Below are 16,416 nucleotides of genomic sequence, written 5' to 3'. Positions count from 1 at the left end.
CTCTTTAATGCTAAGCTAAACTAATTATGGTACAGTAGCTTCATATTTATATTTAAATTCATAGCTGTATTTGTGAGACCAGACAGAACTGGGAAATAGGTGTGTGTGTGTGTGTGTGTGTGTGTGTGTGTGTGTGTGTGTGTGTGTGTGTTGCAGTATTTTTCTTCTCACCTTGACATTAATAGTGTATCTGGCTGGATTCCATTAAGATCTGTAGGATCATTGACATCACAAGCCCAGGCTCACTGCAGCGTGTCAGCTAGAAAACACAAAAAGGAAAAACGAGTCAGACAACACGACCAAAATATTTTTAAAATATGAAATCAAATAACTCCGATATGGACGTTCACTTTGTGAGTCGAAACTCTACAACCACATATGGGCGTTACAATGGCCAAATACCAACCTTTGCAATAACTTTCAGCGAAATAAGACTGTGATCAGATTATTAATTAATTACGGTGTCAATGTAAAATAAATTCAAAGTGAATTGCAATCCAAAATAAACAAAATAAGTTTTTAGATGTACTGTGAGGCGGGATCGTCTGATGTAGTGAAACCAGCGTAACACAGTTTATTGCACTAAGCATTTGTTTGATCAATTCTACTTATGATTTGCATCCATTTGCCGTAGCAATACTGGAAAAAACAGACTTGTTGATATCACGGACCGTTGTATTTAAAATGTGATTGTTTAATTTCATTAATCAACTAGTAGTTTAAAGTCTACGGTACCAGAAAGGTTAAAGACTGGATGTCTATTTGAAGTCATGCTTCACGAAGAAATAAGGCACCGTTTCTGAGCTTTATCGTTGAGCGCTGGACTTGAAAAGAGGCTTTGATGGCCATTTTTTCTTATCTCCTTATTCCTATATGGGTTATTAAAGCCCAGTGCTGTGCATACTATCTGACCTGTCAATCTGATTCCTTCATCGGAGGACAAATTGAGATTAAAGTAACTTCAATTCATCAGCATACCCATCATGACTGTACAGTAATGTCCTTTTTAGGAATGCATGGCTGTAATGTGTCCAAAAATATCTAAAAATCCTCTGAGATAAGTGGCTTCTGGCAGCCCCGTTCTATGCTGTAATTCTAAAGTCTTACGCCGCGTGGCACACTGATTTATTTCCCACTAAGCATAAAACCCATCAATTCGCCGCATATGACATTATGGCTCGTTCGGGGCTGTCTAGGGAGAAATTATCGTGCTCGATGATGTCTATGAGTCAAACCCACAGAACAGATGCACGCCGGATGCCGAAATTCAAAGCACAATGAAGCATGCCGCTTCAAAGCACAGCAGACTCTCCGGAGACAAACAAAAGGTACGGAGCAGCGCACGGCAGGATTCAGGAAGTCTTCTATAATCCAGAGGAATCAATTAAAGAGGGGCTTTAATTATATATTGTCCAAGCTGGTGCCGGTGATCATTATGTGTGACTGAAATATCTCCCACATTAAAATGACATCAGTTGTCCTTTCGAGAAAAAGACACTCCTTCACTGTATTTTTATTTTTTTTTGTTTAACATTAGATCTGAATTCTCGTTGCAGCACTGCAAGGAGCCAGACATGTTGGACTAGTGGGAGCCAAGTGTGCTTCTCCAAAGAGTGCATATTAAAAATGACAGATTTCCGAGTGCGTGCGTTATAACACTACGTTTTTCCCGCAGTTACTCTTCATTCGTACTACACACAACAATCACTGCGGCATTATGCTGCACGTTACCATAAAATAATGCTGCTAAACCGCTGTGCGAAATCATTTCAATGGGCTGAACAACAGTTTTCCTGAGCCACGTCCAAAATAATGTAACGATAAGTCCGTACTGCAGCAATAAACCAAACGCCGGCCTATAAGCCGGCCCAGGAGACTCGATGCAGTTTGCGTAATGCATTATAGCAACATCGAAAGCAAAAGGCATCACAGCAACAAAATCTCATCATAATGACCGGGAACAACATGCTAACTGAACGTGTGACAGGCTACAAACAGCAGACAAAAGCACTCTGGAAACATTTCAGTTGCCGTCCAAGCCATTTTCACACAGTGTATAATTAACGTTTAGCTCGACAAAGGTCAGTTTCGACCTTGTCAGGCAGCAGCAATTTTCTCGTTACATAAAAAAAACATTTGAATAAAAACTTATTTTTCTGGATTTTATTTTTTTTTCAATTCGATTGACAAACCCTTATACATGCATATGACAATTTCACACGTTGCTAACAAACTGTAAACCCATCAGGTATTAGCATAATAAAGGGGGGAAAAAATCATCAATGCAGCGCGCCTCGCACTCTGGCTTACTTCCTGTTCGCCCTCAAATGGTAGGGAATATCATCAGTGTTGTTGTAAACACAAGTACAAATCCCTGCTGTTATGGCGGTCGCACTGAGAGACTTGTGATGTTTCACAGTCATTTCCATTCCTCGGCTAGCATTTGCATTTGTTTGATTTCCAGCAGCGGCGCGCGCCGCCTCTTTGTGCAACAATACAGTCGCAAATAAATTAAGATCCATCCTTCCTGGCAGAGATTATTTATCTCCCCACTCAACCTGTCTGAACTTCGGAAAACACAGCTTCGAGTTATTCATTGCTTTTCCCCTGCCCTTCGCCCACTGCCTTGACAGTAGAGAGTACAGTCGGCTGTGCCTGTGCAGGTTTTTGTTCAATATCAGTCTCGTACGAGAGCTAATAAGGGATTAGTTTAGCCTACTTTAGTGTGCAGATGCCAGATGAATCACCGTAATGCAATGCACCCCTATAGCTACAACCCACTGCTAATCCTTCTGCAGGAAATCAATTTCTCACATCGGCTTTCCACTGCCCTTAGGATGGCAAATCACAAAAACTGGTCGAACCAGCGATCGGAATCAAACAGACTGCAATAAGATGGAACAGAGTGTAATGCCTCGTGTACATGTCGCCGCCAGAATGAAAAAACGCGCCGTTCTCGCTCCTCCTCCTCTTGAAAAGACAAACATCATATAATTAGGATGATTAGGATTGAGCAGAAGACTGAAGGCCAAGGGGCTTGACGTGGATTTGATACAATAAAAGGATTAGGGGGTGATTCATTTGTGCCGAGTTCACACAAGATGATCTCACGCCCGATTTTACGCCTGCCGACAAATTCTGGAGCTCGTGGGCAAAAAAAACCAAATCGGAGGAAAATTGGCGTTAAGTCTGGGCCAACAAATCGGTTTGCGTGAACTACCAACGACGTGATCAAGGTGACTATATCTGCCGGATATCTAGCAGGCTAAATATCTGGACCAAATCCTGTAATGTGAACTGCGTTGTGGCTGGCAATGGGTGCGACGACTACAACGCCAATGGCGTCGACGCACTGCAAGCCAATGACAGCGCAAGACGACACGGGCTGAGCGGTAACCCGCGAAACCCGGGGGGAGGAACTGCAGCCCAAGACCCATATTCTCTGCCCTTTCCTTTTCCGTCTTTGCTGAACACATCGTCATGCAGGCTACTTGCGGGGCTTGTTTTGTTCCTGACGTCCATCGTGCAAGCGACAAAAAAAATCCTGTTTCGCCATTTCCCTGCGTCACTTCTTCTGGGTTTTTGTGAGACACCCGTTGAGGATTTCTCCAGGCGAAGGATCGTGTAGTGTGTGACCCCCCCACCCCCCCGTCGCAGATGAGTCGAGTAGTGGGCACAACGACTGGAAGCCTCGCGTTTACAGGATAGCAAGTTGAGTAGTACGAAGGGTCCCGCGATTCTTTGTCGTGTGCTATAAGAGAAGCCAACGTCATTTTAAACAAACAGGAATTTGTAAGCCAGTCTTATTGACAGCTGAATATCAACGAGTTTCACATTGTTGTATACTAAGTAGCGATGATGTGAAGATGTATTGAAGAGAAGTCCGTTTATTACAAAAAGACCGGCATCGATTACAAGCACTGCAGAACTTGGAGAGTGTCCGGCCAAAAGGACAACCCTCCCGACTCTTCTTGGGGGTTACATTTATAGGCCCATCGTTGGCTTGAGTAGGAACATCTGGTTCGAATCGAGGTATGCTATGTGAGACGTGGAACTTAAAGGGGCCACAAGGAGAGGTGAGGGGTCATCAGGAGGCCCCTAACTTGGCATTCCAAAGAAGGAGATGTAAACACATATTCCCCTCTCATTCCATATATGGACAAAAAGACACTACAACATCCCAGGGAAAAACCCCTCTGATGGATGAATTAGCTATAGACAACAGGTTTACTAGTCCAGGTGAAATGACTGCAAGAGTCACTTGTGGCGAAGCAGTCAGGTGTGGCGAGACAGGAAGAAAAAAAAACCTTGAGCAAAAGAGAGAGAAGGATCTGCAGTGAGCAGATGAGCGCTGACCCAATCTGACCCACTTCTCCCTGATTTATGGTTTATGGTCCCTCCGCAGACACAGCTTTGTTCTGGAGGGTCATAAATCTCCCGCACCTCAGAGCCGATCAGCCGACCCTCCAATCCTTGGCAGCCGGCCCCCCTCGCGCTGCTCCGTCCGCCCGGCTGCAGGCGAGCCCTCATCACAAAGCAGAAATCACCGGGGCCACGAGCCGCGGGCAGTCTATCACCGCGAGCAGACAATGGTATGAAATAGAGCCAAGCGGGCCGGGCCGGCGAGGCGTCGCGATCGCTAGGGCACTCAGACGGGACGGCCGAGGCTTACCTGTTCGGTAACCTCTGCTCTGAGCGCGGGGCGGGGGAACGCTTTCCTGAAAAGTGAAATGAAGTTCTCGCCGTTCGAAATGCGCCAGCGGGACTGCGAGTGAGGAAGGCAGAGCCGCGAGGATGTGAGAAAAAAAACTTCAGACAGACAGTGAAAACGCTTACATGACACAACAGAATCTTTCTTAGTTGGTGCCTCCTGCCATTCTTTAAGGGGCGACGTGTCAGAATGAATTATGAGACACATTAATTGATGTTTTTGAACAACGGCAACAGCAACTGGTGAGACTGTGGGAAGTTGGATCATCAAAGAGGTAAACATTGCGAAACCCGGCCCAGCGGGTACCTGCTTGCTGCGGGTACCCGCTGGGCCGGGATGAGCTATTTCTTCTGGATCAGACATGGTAGCATGTCTCGCTGTCAGTGGAAAAAAAAGAATGACGGAAAGGGAAAAAAAAAACAACATTGCGGGTGATACGGGACAGAGATGAGGTGGGGGGGGGGGGGGGGGAGAAACAGCACAGGAGATAGAGGCTGCCAGAGAGGAGTCGCATATTCCCCCGCTAAGACATCAGCGTTGAAATAAACGAATAGGGTGCAGCATGCGGAGAGTAGGAATCAAACCAAGGAAAGAGAAGGAGCCCCATTTCGCAGCAGCGCTGGCACGATTAAAAACCCCAAAAAAACACTCACCTGTCTAAAGCATTTGAATGCACCTCTGCGTCACGTAACTCTGTGTGTGTGTGTGCGCGCGTGTGTGTGTGTGAGTGTGTCGTGAGAGGGGGAGGGAGGGAGGGAGTGCTGCTGAACACCACCAGTCTCAATGATCTCCATGACTCATGCGGGAGCTGACTATTTGCTCTCAGAAAAGTGGGATAAATGGTCACTGAGTAGAAAGTGAGCAGCCCGGCGAACTGCGCCTGCCAAGGTGCCACTAACAGTTTCGGCAAAAAACCCTGGTTGCTCATTGGTTCTTTGCCCACCCAGCTCTCCTCCACTGTCCAGTTTCCCAGTCTTAAAGGATCAATGTACTCCCCCCCCCCCCCCCCCCCCCCCCCAACACACACACACCACCCCACATTTCCTCAACTGCAGCTCCCGAAGGGTTGTGCCGTACTAATTACATTTTAGGGTCGCGAACAGACAGACTTCAATAATTCATGAGCTCAATTTGAGGGGTGACGACAGATGTGCACCTGAAGAAAGCAGCGGAATTAGATTCACTTGGAGACACCCTGCTGACGTGTGTGTGTGTGTGTGTGTGTGTGCGTGTGCATCTGGGGATAGAGGTTTGCCAAGACAACACAATATTAAGTCATCTCCGACACGTATCGATCTCTCCCGGAGACTGAGGAAATGAGACGGTATCAACAGGTCCGAGGCTACGTGGCGTGCGACGGGGCGGAAAAAGAGACAAGTAAGCAACTTGAAAAAGAGCGGAGTTACGGCCAAAAGCGCCTGTACGGAGGTGATTTATCGCCGTGAAAATACTTTAATAATAGTAATGCTTCTCTTTTGGCTTGAGAAGGAGCACAGGGTGGCTTTACATTTCCGTGTCTGGATCTTTCTAACAAGTCCAAACCCTTGGATATTCCCTTTTTTTTTTGTTTGGTTTTTGCTACAGACAGTAAAAACCACTGGAGCGGTGAAGGCCGTCTTCACATTCCTCATAATTACTTCCCACAGATATTTGGAGGCAGCAGGCATTAGAGAAGACTTCTCTAATGCCTGCTGCCAGGTAACTCTGTCACGACTTGGGGGTTTTTACAGTCGCTTCCCATATATTCAGTCAACTCCAAGTACCGACCGTAATCTGGTGTGGTTAAGTTTTACAACCAGAGGCAGAACCAGCAGCTGAGGTAACTCTTTATTCTTTCTTTATTTTTTGACACCGACACTGAAAAGCCCACCAAGAGGTGACGGCGAGTCCAGTTCTCTGGGCTGACTCAGACAGACGGAGAGCAATGAGTTGATGTACTCGTGTTGGGGGCCTGTCGCGGAGGGCGGCACAACATCTGGACACGCGGACGCTCGAGCCGGAGCCGGATCCGAGTCACTCTTTTGCGCAGCGTGTGACTTAATCATCCAAACATTGCTAAGTTACATGCACGTAGAACGGTTTAATTTTAAGTGAGCCTAGTAACTTTTGAATGAAGAAACAGGACGTCCATCGTGAGTGAAAGGTTGAATTTAAAGGCACTAGATCAACCTCAACTGATCCACTGAAATGTATTGTTCTTCAAGCATTTTCAACCCTTTTTCTTTTTTTTTCGGCCAGGGAAATGTCACTGGCTCTATATTTGACTTTTTCTCTGTGTGAATAATAATTGATATATGCGTAGGCCTTGTTTAATGTTAAGAGCAACTAACAGGGCTAAGCTTTGACGCTGCGGGATCCCAGCACCTCCTTCCCTTTCCTATGTCTGTGACACGATAACTACATTATCGCACGATACATGAATATGAACCTTTTTATTTGACCTCAATTACAGCCATCGTGTCGACGTGCGTGTGTGCTGACATTAGACCGAAGGTCAACAAACAGTCCAGCAAAGTCCCGCTGCTTCTGTCCTCTCATCCGTTCTCGTCGTATACGATCAATAAATCACTGGTTTCGTCTATAAAATGTCAGAAAATATGGATTTCGTACTATTTTCCTAAATTTGTAGAGATCGCAGATCGTGTAGGACTTGCACACTCAGAACAACCAAGCTCACATGATTCAGTATTAGAAAAAATGGTCTTAAAAAGGACGATAGTGTCGTTCACCGCAATCATTTCTGGGACAACATATCGCGCATCAAAAAGTAGTTACCGTGACAGGCCTAGACATGCGTCGCATGTGACAGGCCTAGACACGCGTCGCCAGGTCAACACCGCCGAACTAACCCCCACGTTATCTCCTGCCCACAGAGATCCAGGATTGGATTCTGCCGGCTCCGACTCATGCCACCGACCAGCCGCCCTCAGCCGGCTTCCCTCCTGTGCCGCCTCACGCCCCCTTGGTCCAAAACAAGCCGAAACCGCCGACCCGAACACAACAGCTGCTATTCATACTTTGAGTAAACTTTTTCAAAGGGTCCTGGTGTCACAGGTACAGGCAAACCTCCAAGAACTGTTCCTAACTTGAACTACTCTCAGAGGAGTTTTGAGCCTCAGCTCCAGACGAGCCAAGCGACTCAGCTCCCGCAGCATTAATCCCTCTACACCTCTACGCACTGTCTGAGCACCTGTGTCGGCCAAAAGCCCCGGCGATAAATCAGAGATGAGCGATGGGCAGCTTCAGTCGCAGGTGCATCAACTGTGCCATGTGAATTTCTGTCCCGCGGTGCCTCGTGAAAATGCTGACTTGTTTTGCGAGGTGTGCTCCTTTTTGTCAATCTTGGGGTTTTCTCCTACAGTTACCCCCTGCCATCCGATCATTGGGAGAAAGAGCCCAATAGAAACCCTTCTGTGGACAAGTCGGATCGGGCGAGGCTAAATTCAAGACAAAGCACAGACATTACGGCGGAATGTCGACTTTCCTTTTAGTTCGCGGACAGCCGCTCGGGGAAATAAAACTCCTTTGTGAACCAAATGAATGAATAAATCCAGCAGGCAGGCAGCCTCCGTCGCCTGCAGGTCCTCGTCTGTCACGTCAACCTCGGCACAGCTCCTCTCGCTGATCAAAGCTGCACCGTGCCTCCGTCGGCAGCTGGTGCGATATGTTCCGAGAGAGGAAAAAAGAGGAAGAGGAATATCAATATGGCCTGGTTATGCAACCGTTTTCAATCAGCCCTCCGCCCCGTTCTCCAAACAAGCCCGGCTCGCCTTCAGTCTCCGTTTCGCTGTCACCGATGCATATTTCATAAGAAATTTCATGGTCTTCCTTTGATTTCTTTGGCACTTCGGCGCTGCCGTCTAGCAATCCATTAGCTGCCATTGCCAGCTACAGTCCTAATTACAGACAACAAGAAGACACTGCATTGTGTTGTATGGAGCGGCTCAGCCCTTCCTTTCGATGTAGAATTTCACAGGGTTTGGCGAAAAGTGGTATAACAGCTATTCTGACTGAGCAAGTTAATTTGACAGTCTGCGAATGCCCGAAAATACTGCGTAAATGCCCACGTGTGATCATGTCGGGATATGGTCTCTTTTGTCTCACCTCCAGTCCAACATTCAAGCATGTTCAGTGCGCACTGATATACACCTATGGATACGAAACAGAGGGAATAAGCAAATTCCCACGTTGGAAAATCTGGAACCAATACATGGTTTGATAAAATACTTGCTTAAAAAGTTGCTGTTCACAATTTTTTTTCCCCCCAATTGACTGCTATGTTAACATTGGCACATGCATGTTTACTACAGGGCAGTGTTGTGTTATTGATTGATTCATTTAATTCTCACGAAAAGATTCAATTCAATGCAATTCAATTTTATTTGTAAAGCGCCAAATCACAACATACAATGTCTCAAGGCACTTTACATAGTGAGGTCAATATTACAATATCAGAGGGAAAACCCAACAAATCCCAAGCACTTGGCGACTGTGGAGAGAAAAAAAAAACCTCCCTTTTGACAGGAAGAAATCTCTGGCGGAACCGGGACCTCAGTTGTGGCCGTCTCGACCGTTTGGGGTGAGATAAACAGAAGCCTGCTAGGTGTTTGGATGGGACACTCGGCACTAAACGGTGTGCGTGCAGCACGTGGCGGGGCCACTGATGGGCAGAGAGTCACATTATGCTAAATGAGCATCAGAGGTTTCGGAGACGCCGACGGGAAAAATGGCCACAGAGACAGGAGATGAGGCAGGCAAAGCACACTTCAGTGGGTGTGTAAGATCATTCCACTTCACAACACAGGCAGACTTAATGCTGCTACATAGGCAACTTTTCCCCTGGTAATGAACACTAGTTTGTCGCCGAGTGTTCTCATGTGAACCCTTTTAGCCCAGTGCGGTAACACAAGTTTTCAGTTTACTGTGGGAGAAAAAAAATCGTTCAAATGGAATCCCGTTGATCGAGTTGCTGTCGCCAAATGACCCCCTTTCCCCCTGTATAATATTTTAACGGCAAGTGGATAGCAATGGTCTCTTTTTTTTTAAAGTGTATTTTATTTTATTTATTTTAACATTATAATTTAATTTACTAAAGTGCTTTGAATTTGAGGTAAATGAGTGTTTTCATTTAAAAAAAAATTAATCAGCGGACGGAGGAAATTCCGGGAACACCCACGTGATGGGTGGAGCCTGGGCTGAAAAAGTTCGGAAAATGTGCCGGGCAAGATTTATGGACATTTGCGTTCTCGCATACAGCCTCCTCCAGGTATTTTCAGGATAATGTCTGGACTTCAGCGCATGTCTGGCAGCAGTTTAGGTGTCAGCGTTGTGATAGACTGGCGACTTGTCCTGAGTGTACCCCACATCTTAGCCAATGTCAGCTGGGACGGGCTGCATGGCCTTTAAATTTTCGATAAAGTAACATTTTTCTGGCACACGAAAGATACTCCAAAGACAGGTTTACCAACTGACAGGCATCTAGGAGATAGAAGCAGCTACGCCAAAAGCTCATAGTAAAATGGCATCTGAACAAAAAGACGGCCAAACATCTCAAATTCACTGGGAGTGTAGTGAGTAATTGTACTTGGCTTTTGTCCAGTCTGCTCTCTGACAGCTGGAAACTAAACCTCCACAACTCATGGGGTCCACATATAGGTGGTTCTTTGAGCTTTTGGTCCAAATAACAAACAGAACGTTGTGAACGTTGTTTCAAAACCCTAATAGAGAAGTCAAATCTAAAACACTCGGGAGTTAACAGGGTTAGGGTTAGGAGTCGTTGCAGAATAGATGAATCATAAGAGGTTTGCAGAGGATGGAAATGCCACCGGCAGCTATGATTAAATGTGTCTGCTTTACTTACACATTGAAGAAAGAAATTATATTACATGAAATGGCTCTAATATTAAAAATCAATGGCTGTATACATCCACTGTACAAAAATGAAGCCAAAATATCGCAGATACGGCCACTGCCATCTTGTGCTAGTGATTTCATTTTGAGTCCAAGTTCGTGTCTTGAACTTACTGTGCACATCAGTGTGATAATATCTAAAATGACAGGAACCGCCTCTTTAAAAAAAAAAATACAAACATATTTTATTTAAGTGTACTTTGACTTTTAGCCCACGTCCCATCTGCTAACATGGAGGGGACAGGTTCATGGCCTACACTGCAGCCAGCCACCAGGGGACAACACGTTGTTTTGCCCTCACCTTTGGAGAGCTGTCATGTCGTCCATCTTGATATGCAGTCAATTGTTAAAATACAGAAAATACAGTAAATAAACATGAAATTGTCCTAACACACTATTCATAGAACTGCATTTACATGTCACGGTCTTTCTTCAGTTTCTCACCGGCGCTGCCTCGTGAGGTTCATGAAAAGCTGAAGGGGGTTGAGTTCTGTGAGGTAATTCAAGGAAGAACAGAAAACTGAGTGCCAAGACACCGACACATTAGTGGGCCGAGATGATGAACTTATTGTCCTTATTCGAGGAACTTTTCCATCCCCAGTGAGATTCTTACTGCCCATTGGCGCAGAATGAATACATCTGCGGGGGTTCACAGAGTCGTGGCAGCTTTTAGAGGTTGAACACAATCACATGCTTTCTATAGTGACGCACTTCAAAGTGTAATTGGTGTAGTTAAGTGAAAATGGAGGTAAAATTGGAAGGAAATGGATCTACGCTCAGTTATAAGACGCTGGGTGCCTTACGAGAACTGATTATGTCTTCCTGAAGTAGGAGAAAACCTTACGTTGAGCATATGATGCTGAGTGATATTCCCAGAGCCATGCGACAACCCCCCCTCTCCTCTTTTAATAAACATGGTATTCAAGCTTTGTATCACGCTGCTCACTGAACCAGCTAAGCACTTGACGGCAACATCAATGCATCTCTGACTGTATGAATATACAGTCTGGATTCATGCCTGGAGTGTTTCAGCTCCTGTCCTCTGCTAATCCTGGCACCGGTGCTAAGCACGCTGTAAGTACGGTTCATTCTTTCGACCATCCAGGAAGTCAGTCAGTAGCTCAGTGATTCGGCGCTGGCATTAAGATTTGTCTTCACGCCGGCTGAGCATAAAGACCCGAGACGCACTATCACCGAAGCAGCCCTTCGTTCTCCAGCGCTTACGCCTCACGTCCCCGGTGTCAAAGCAACGATCAGCGGCTTGCCCGACAGATTCCAGCTGCCGAGGCCTTTCCTGACCCGCATCACCTCGTGCAATCAACATGGAAAGACACCGGGTGGCAAGTGTGCAGGCAGGACGACAGTCATTTGTGGCATTTGTCTAACCTTTCACTGGAAAAAAGAGTGGCTGCACAGACTAAAGGAAAAATGATGTTGCAATTGTCAGTGTCTCTCAAGAGCAAAAGGTTCAGAGATTCTTATACTGCAGGTAATGTCTAGCACTGTCTGCAAACCATACCAATCAGCGAGCTCATGTTTCTTAGCACCCACACGTGGGTCTGTCCCGTCCTCCCATCCATCTGTCCCGAGACAGGTCGGGCCAAACCCAAACCTTATATCTAAAATGGGGGTGGGGGGGTTTAAACACAATGACTGACAGATGTGCAATTGAAGCGGCAACATCCAAGATGGCCGCAGACAATGTGGAGAAGTCTGTTGAACCCTCAATTGAAACGGTGTTAAGAAACTGGACGCAATATCTTCTCTAAAAGAACAACTGGTCTAGTTATGTTAATTCATTCAACGTGAGTCATAAAGTCTATCCTCTTTTACCATCAATAGCTAAAATAATATTATACCTGGGAGACATTTCCACATTTTTACTTGTGAAACAGTTGGCATAGGCCGCTCATTCAACAGGTTGAAACTGAGTCTACGTGAAGATAGAAACCCGGACTAATGAAGTTAAGGGATTATTGAAATTTTTTATACAAATTACTGGCCTGAACGTCTTCCTGAGACAGACGTTCTCATCGTGTCGGCTTTAACTGTTTGTGTTAACTGCGACGAGCCAACAGAAATAAGCCTGCGTGTAATTCCATTCAAAGCGTATGAAGGATTAGAGCCTCTTCTTTTACAGGATAAAATGACTTTACTTCAATTATTATAGAGGTCCCAGCCTGACTTCTGCTTCATACAACATCCAGTATATCCTCCGCTCCACACCACAGTGTTACTCCGTATGTCAGAACTGTGGTGTGGCCCTTTCCTCCGCTCCACTGTCTTTATGCACCTGGTCTGTGCTATGCAGGACTATGGCTTTCTTTTCTGAAACATGATTTCCATATGTGAAGGTATGTGGATGCACATTAAATCTCTAATATCTATCATAGATTTCACGTTTTCAATGTAGTTCTTTTCTGGGTTTAATATACAAACATCTTTTTTACCCCAATACAGACCAAGGCATTAATGTCACAACAATTTACAAATGTCATATATGATATGAATACATGTGTATATACATACACTATATATATTTATAGTGTGTGTGTGTGTGTGTGTGTATATATATATATATATATATATGTATACTCTATGTGCATATATATATGTGTGTGTCTGTATTGACTACTGTCTTCTGTTTTCTGTACAAAAACATACTTCAGCATATTAACTGCAATATATCTACTTATGCAAAGAATGACAAAAAACGTCATCCACACAAGCCACTCTTTTGTCGGGAGTGGTCTTCTCATTCACGTCAAAACTGAATCCCTTAATGTTGTGTTACAAATGAATCCATTTTTTTTTTGTATCTATCTATGAAGTGATTCACTGAAACAAACAGCTGACCACTGTGGTGTCTATATATATATATATTTTTTTTTTCCTTCTTTCCGGAGACCACTGAATGGACTGGAACACAGACCCATGGAATAGCAGAATGCTGGCGCCTACTGTTGCGATGGATGGCAATGTGACGGATTGTTTAGTCAGGGAATGTCCACATTCCAAATCAATTTAGGGCGAACGGTGAGGATCGGAGGCAGCCAGGAGCAGAATGTTACATGCCTTTATTTCGACACCGGTGAGATGTCCTGCCGTCCTCCTAGTCTCTGTCGTCACGATCCTATTCAAGGCCTCGCCCTGCATTTGAAAAAAGAAAAATACATTTTTAAATTTGAAAAAAAAACAACTAGTTCTCCACGGTGCAGAGATTGTTTCACTGACCCGTGTGCGTCTTTCGCGAGAATTCATTTCCAGTTAACGGCGGAATGTGCACAGAGTGCTCTGGTAACAAGCCGAGGCCTCGTGGTGGGAGGCTCGCCCCTCGGTGACCCCTAATGAGCCGGCAGCCCGCCCGCCAGAGGAAGCCCGAGCCGCTGCACTTGTAATGAGCTGCTCCTTCTTTTCTCTTTCTTTTTTCGCTACAGGCCTTTCACATGAGCCACGGAGCTGTCGCCGGCACCGCAGGACACGGGCGGCCGGGGCCGATGGTGCCGGCTCTCACGGAGACTTTGAGGACAACGCGTTGCTGTTAGGGTGTTTATAGCACTCGGGGAGGTAAAAACTCAAGTCATCTCTTCATTGCCATGGTTTTTTTGCTCTAAGCAAAAAAAAGAACTAAAACACTGCCGAGTGCCTCTGATTTGGGAGAGTCTGTCTCTGTTTTCGTGGCTGCACCGGAGTCAGCCAGAGACAGAGGAGACAATCCTTCGAAGCAAGTTGGCCGACGGACTGGCAGCTACGACATCATTTGTCAACCTATCCGACGTGTCTCGTTCGCTTGAACGTTAAGTCGTTGAAATGTCCAAAAAAAAGTGGAGGACGCCTCGGGAAAAAACTATCCAACATCCCAAGGTGACATATTTTTCATATTGGTTTTGTCCAGCCGACAGTGCAGAAAAAAAACAAGTATGAAACAAAGAAAATCAGCAAGTGCTGGTAGTGTGTTTGTGCGCCGAATGTGTGAAACTTCTTTCAAATCAATTCCAAATATCGATTCATTCATTGACAATTAGTTCCAGCACAGTATAACATATACGCCACGCTGCATATCGCCCCTCACATCTTGAATACATTTCTTTGGGCTGTGATCCAGAAGACATGGGTGTTTTTCACTTTGTCTCGTCGGTGGTGGAACTATACGATGTGCAAGACCCTGCCTTACAGTCGCTGGGGCTGGAAGAGATATTCGGGTGCTAATGCTCCCTGGTCGTGACTCATTGCGTTTCTGATGTTGTCGGACTTGCCGCGACCCGCGCGCGCAGCGAGGGGATGCTGCGATGTGCTGCAGAAAGTTACAGGAGTCGGGCAGCATCTCGGTGCAGGTCGCGATAATGGATAGTGATGTCATGGAACAACAACAACAAAAAACGCCCCAAAACGTACCCAGAACAGGTTCTCACCCGCGGCCACGTGGCCCTACACCTGCGCGTCCTTCAGCATCCGTCACATCCACTCGCCGTCAACAGCGAAGCGCATCGTCTCCAACAGCCACACACGCGCACACACGCTGGCACTCACCTCCACATCGGCGGGTACGAGTGCAGGGGGTCCACACGCAGTGTGTGTGTGTGTGTGGGGGGGTCTTCTCTCTCTTTCTCTCTCTCTCTTGATTCGGGTCCCCCTCCCTTGTCTCGCGGCTGCGGCGGGACCGACTCGGACACCCGGCTTCGCGATCTGGAGCGGCGGCGCGGACGCGCGGGACACGGGCACCGCTGGAAAATGTCTGCGGCGCGCCTGCGAGGCGCCTCCCCGCGCTCTCCCGGTCTGCGCCCTCGAATCTCAGGGAGGGCGAAAAACTCCTGCGGATTCCGAGCGGGGCAAGCGTCGGCGGTCGAAATGTGGCTGCCGCGTCCCCCCGAGGTACCGCGACTGTCGACGCTGCGCTCGGCTCTGCGCTCTCCTCCCGCTCCTCCGCGGCGGCGAGAGGGCGGCGCGATCTGATTTGTGCGCTCCAGCGGTGCGTGCGTGCGTCCGTGCGTCCGCGCGTGCGTGCGTGCGTGGCACGGACGGTCAGATCCCCGGTTTCACCCGTCATCGCAAGACGGAGTGCATTCCTATAAGATACGACCGAGGATGGGACCGGCTCAGATGCTCTAACCCCTTTCAAACCCAAGGGCGCAAACAATATTGTTTGGGGGGATATCTTATCCAAGAGGGGAGCGCATTTGTTCACGGCCCCCATCAGCGAGGAGATTAAATAGGAGGTAAAAAAAAAAATTAAAAATGCAATTAGTCACGATGTTTTAGGATTGGTTTACTGAAGTCCCTCACAGATTTTTGACAAAGTTTGAGGAAAGCTATACCCAGACTTTTAGGTCAGAAAAAATCAATCCATTCTGCCAAGTCTATGGGGGGAGCTTTTCACAGGCCATTGTTTCCTTTCTGCACCATTGGGTGAGAGATAACAGGGAGAATGACATTTAAACCTCTTACCAGGAACCTCTTCAACGCCTCCCTGGACCCTGGACCACTGATTAGGAAACCCTGTTTTTAAATTGACTCTTTTTAGATGTCACTGTGACAACCTGTTAGTGATAAACTGAAAATGAAATGAAAAGCAATCAAAGTGATGCCAAACCTGTGGCGGGAAATGTGTCAACCTGTAAATCTCAAATATTATAGATTTATTTATTTACTTTACTGTGCCAACAAAGGTTTTACACAGATGATATCTACCTTATAAAACTTGATGCATTGTAATAAACATTACATAAAGTTAGTAGAATAGACTCGTTGACCAGTCAATGCACAGCATTAAAATGCTGCTTACATATTAATGCATT

The 16,416-nt window shown here is 46.3% G+C and overlaps 1 protein-coding gene across 1 annotated transcript in view; it reads right to left on the bottom strand.

The window, feature by feature from the left end:
• The window catches only part of mgat4c (mgat4 family member C), a 97,595-nt gene extending 82,053 nt beyond the window's left edge, over positions 1–15,542 (bottom strand). Inside the window, exons 1-2 of the mRNA XM_035643434.2 lie at positions 15,152–15,542; positions 172–259 (exon numbers count right to left, since the gene is read on the bottom strand). The gene's annotated coding sequence lies outside the window, so the exon portion shown is untranslated. The remainder of the gene's footprint in view (positions 1–171; positions 260–15,151) is intronic.
• Between the last annotated feature and the right edge of the window lie 874 nt (positions 15,543–16,416).

The sequence above is a fragment of the Scophthalmus maximus genome, chromosome 7, assembly GCF_022379125.1.
Source record: "Scophthalmus maximus strain ysfricsl-2021 chromosome 7, ASM2237912v1, whole genome shotgun sequence".
NCBI lineage: Eukaryota > Metazoa > Chordata > Actinopteri > Pleuronectiformes > Scophthalmidae > Scophthalmus > Scophthalmus maximus.
The sequence above is the reverse complement of the archived record's forward strand: the minus strand, read 5'-3'. Positions and strand labels throughout refer to the sequence as shown.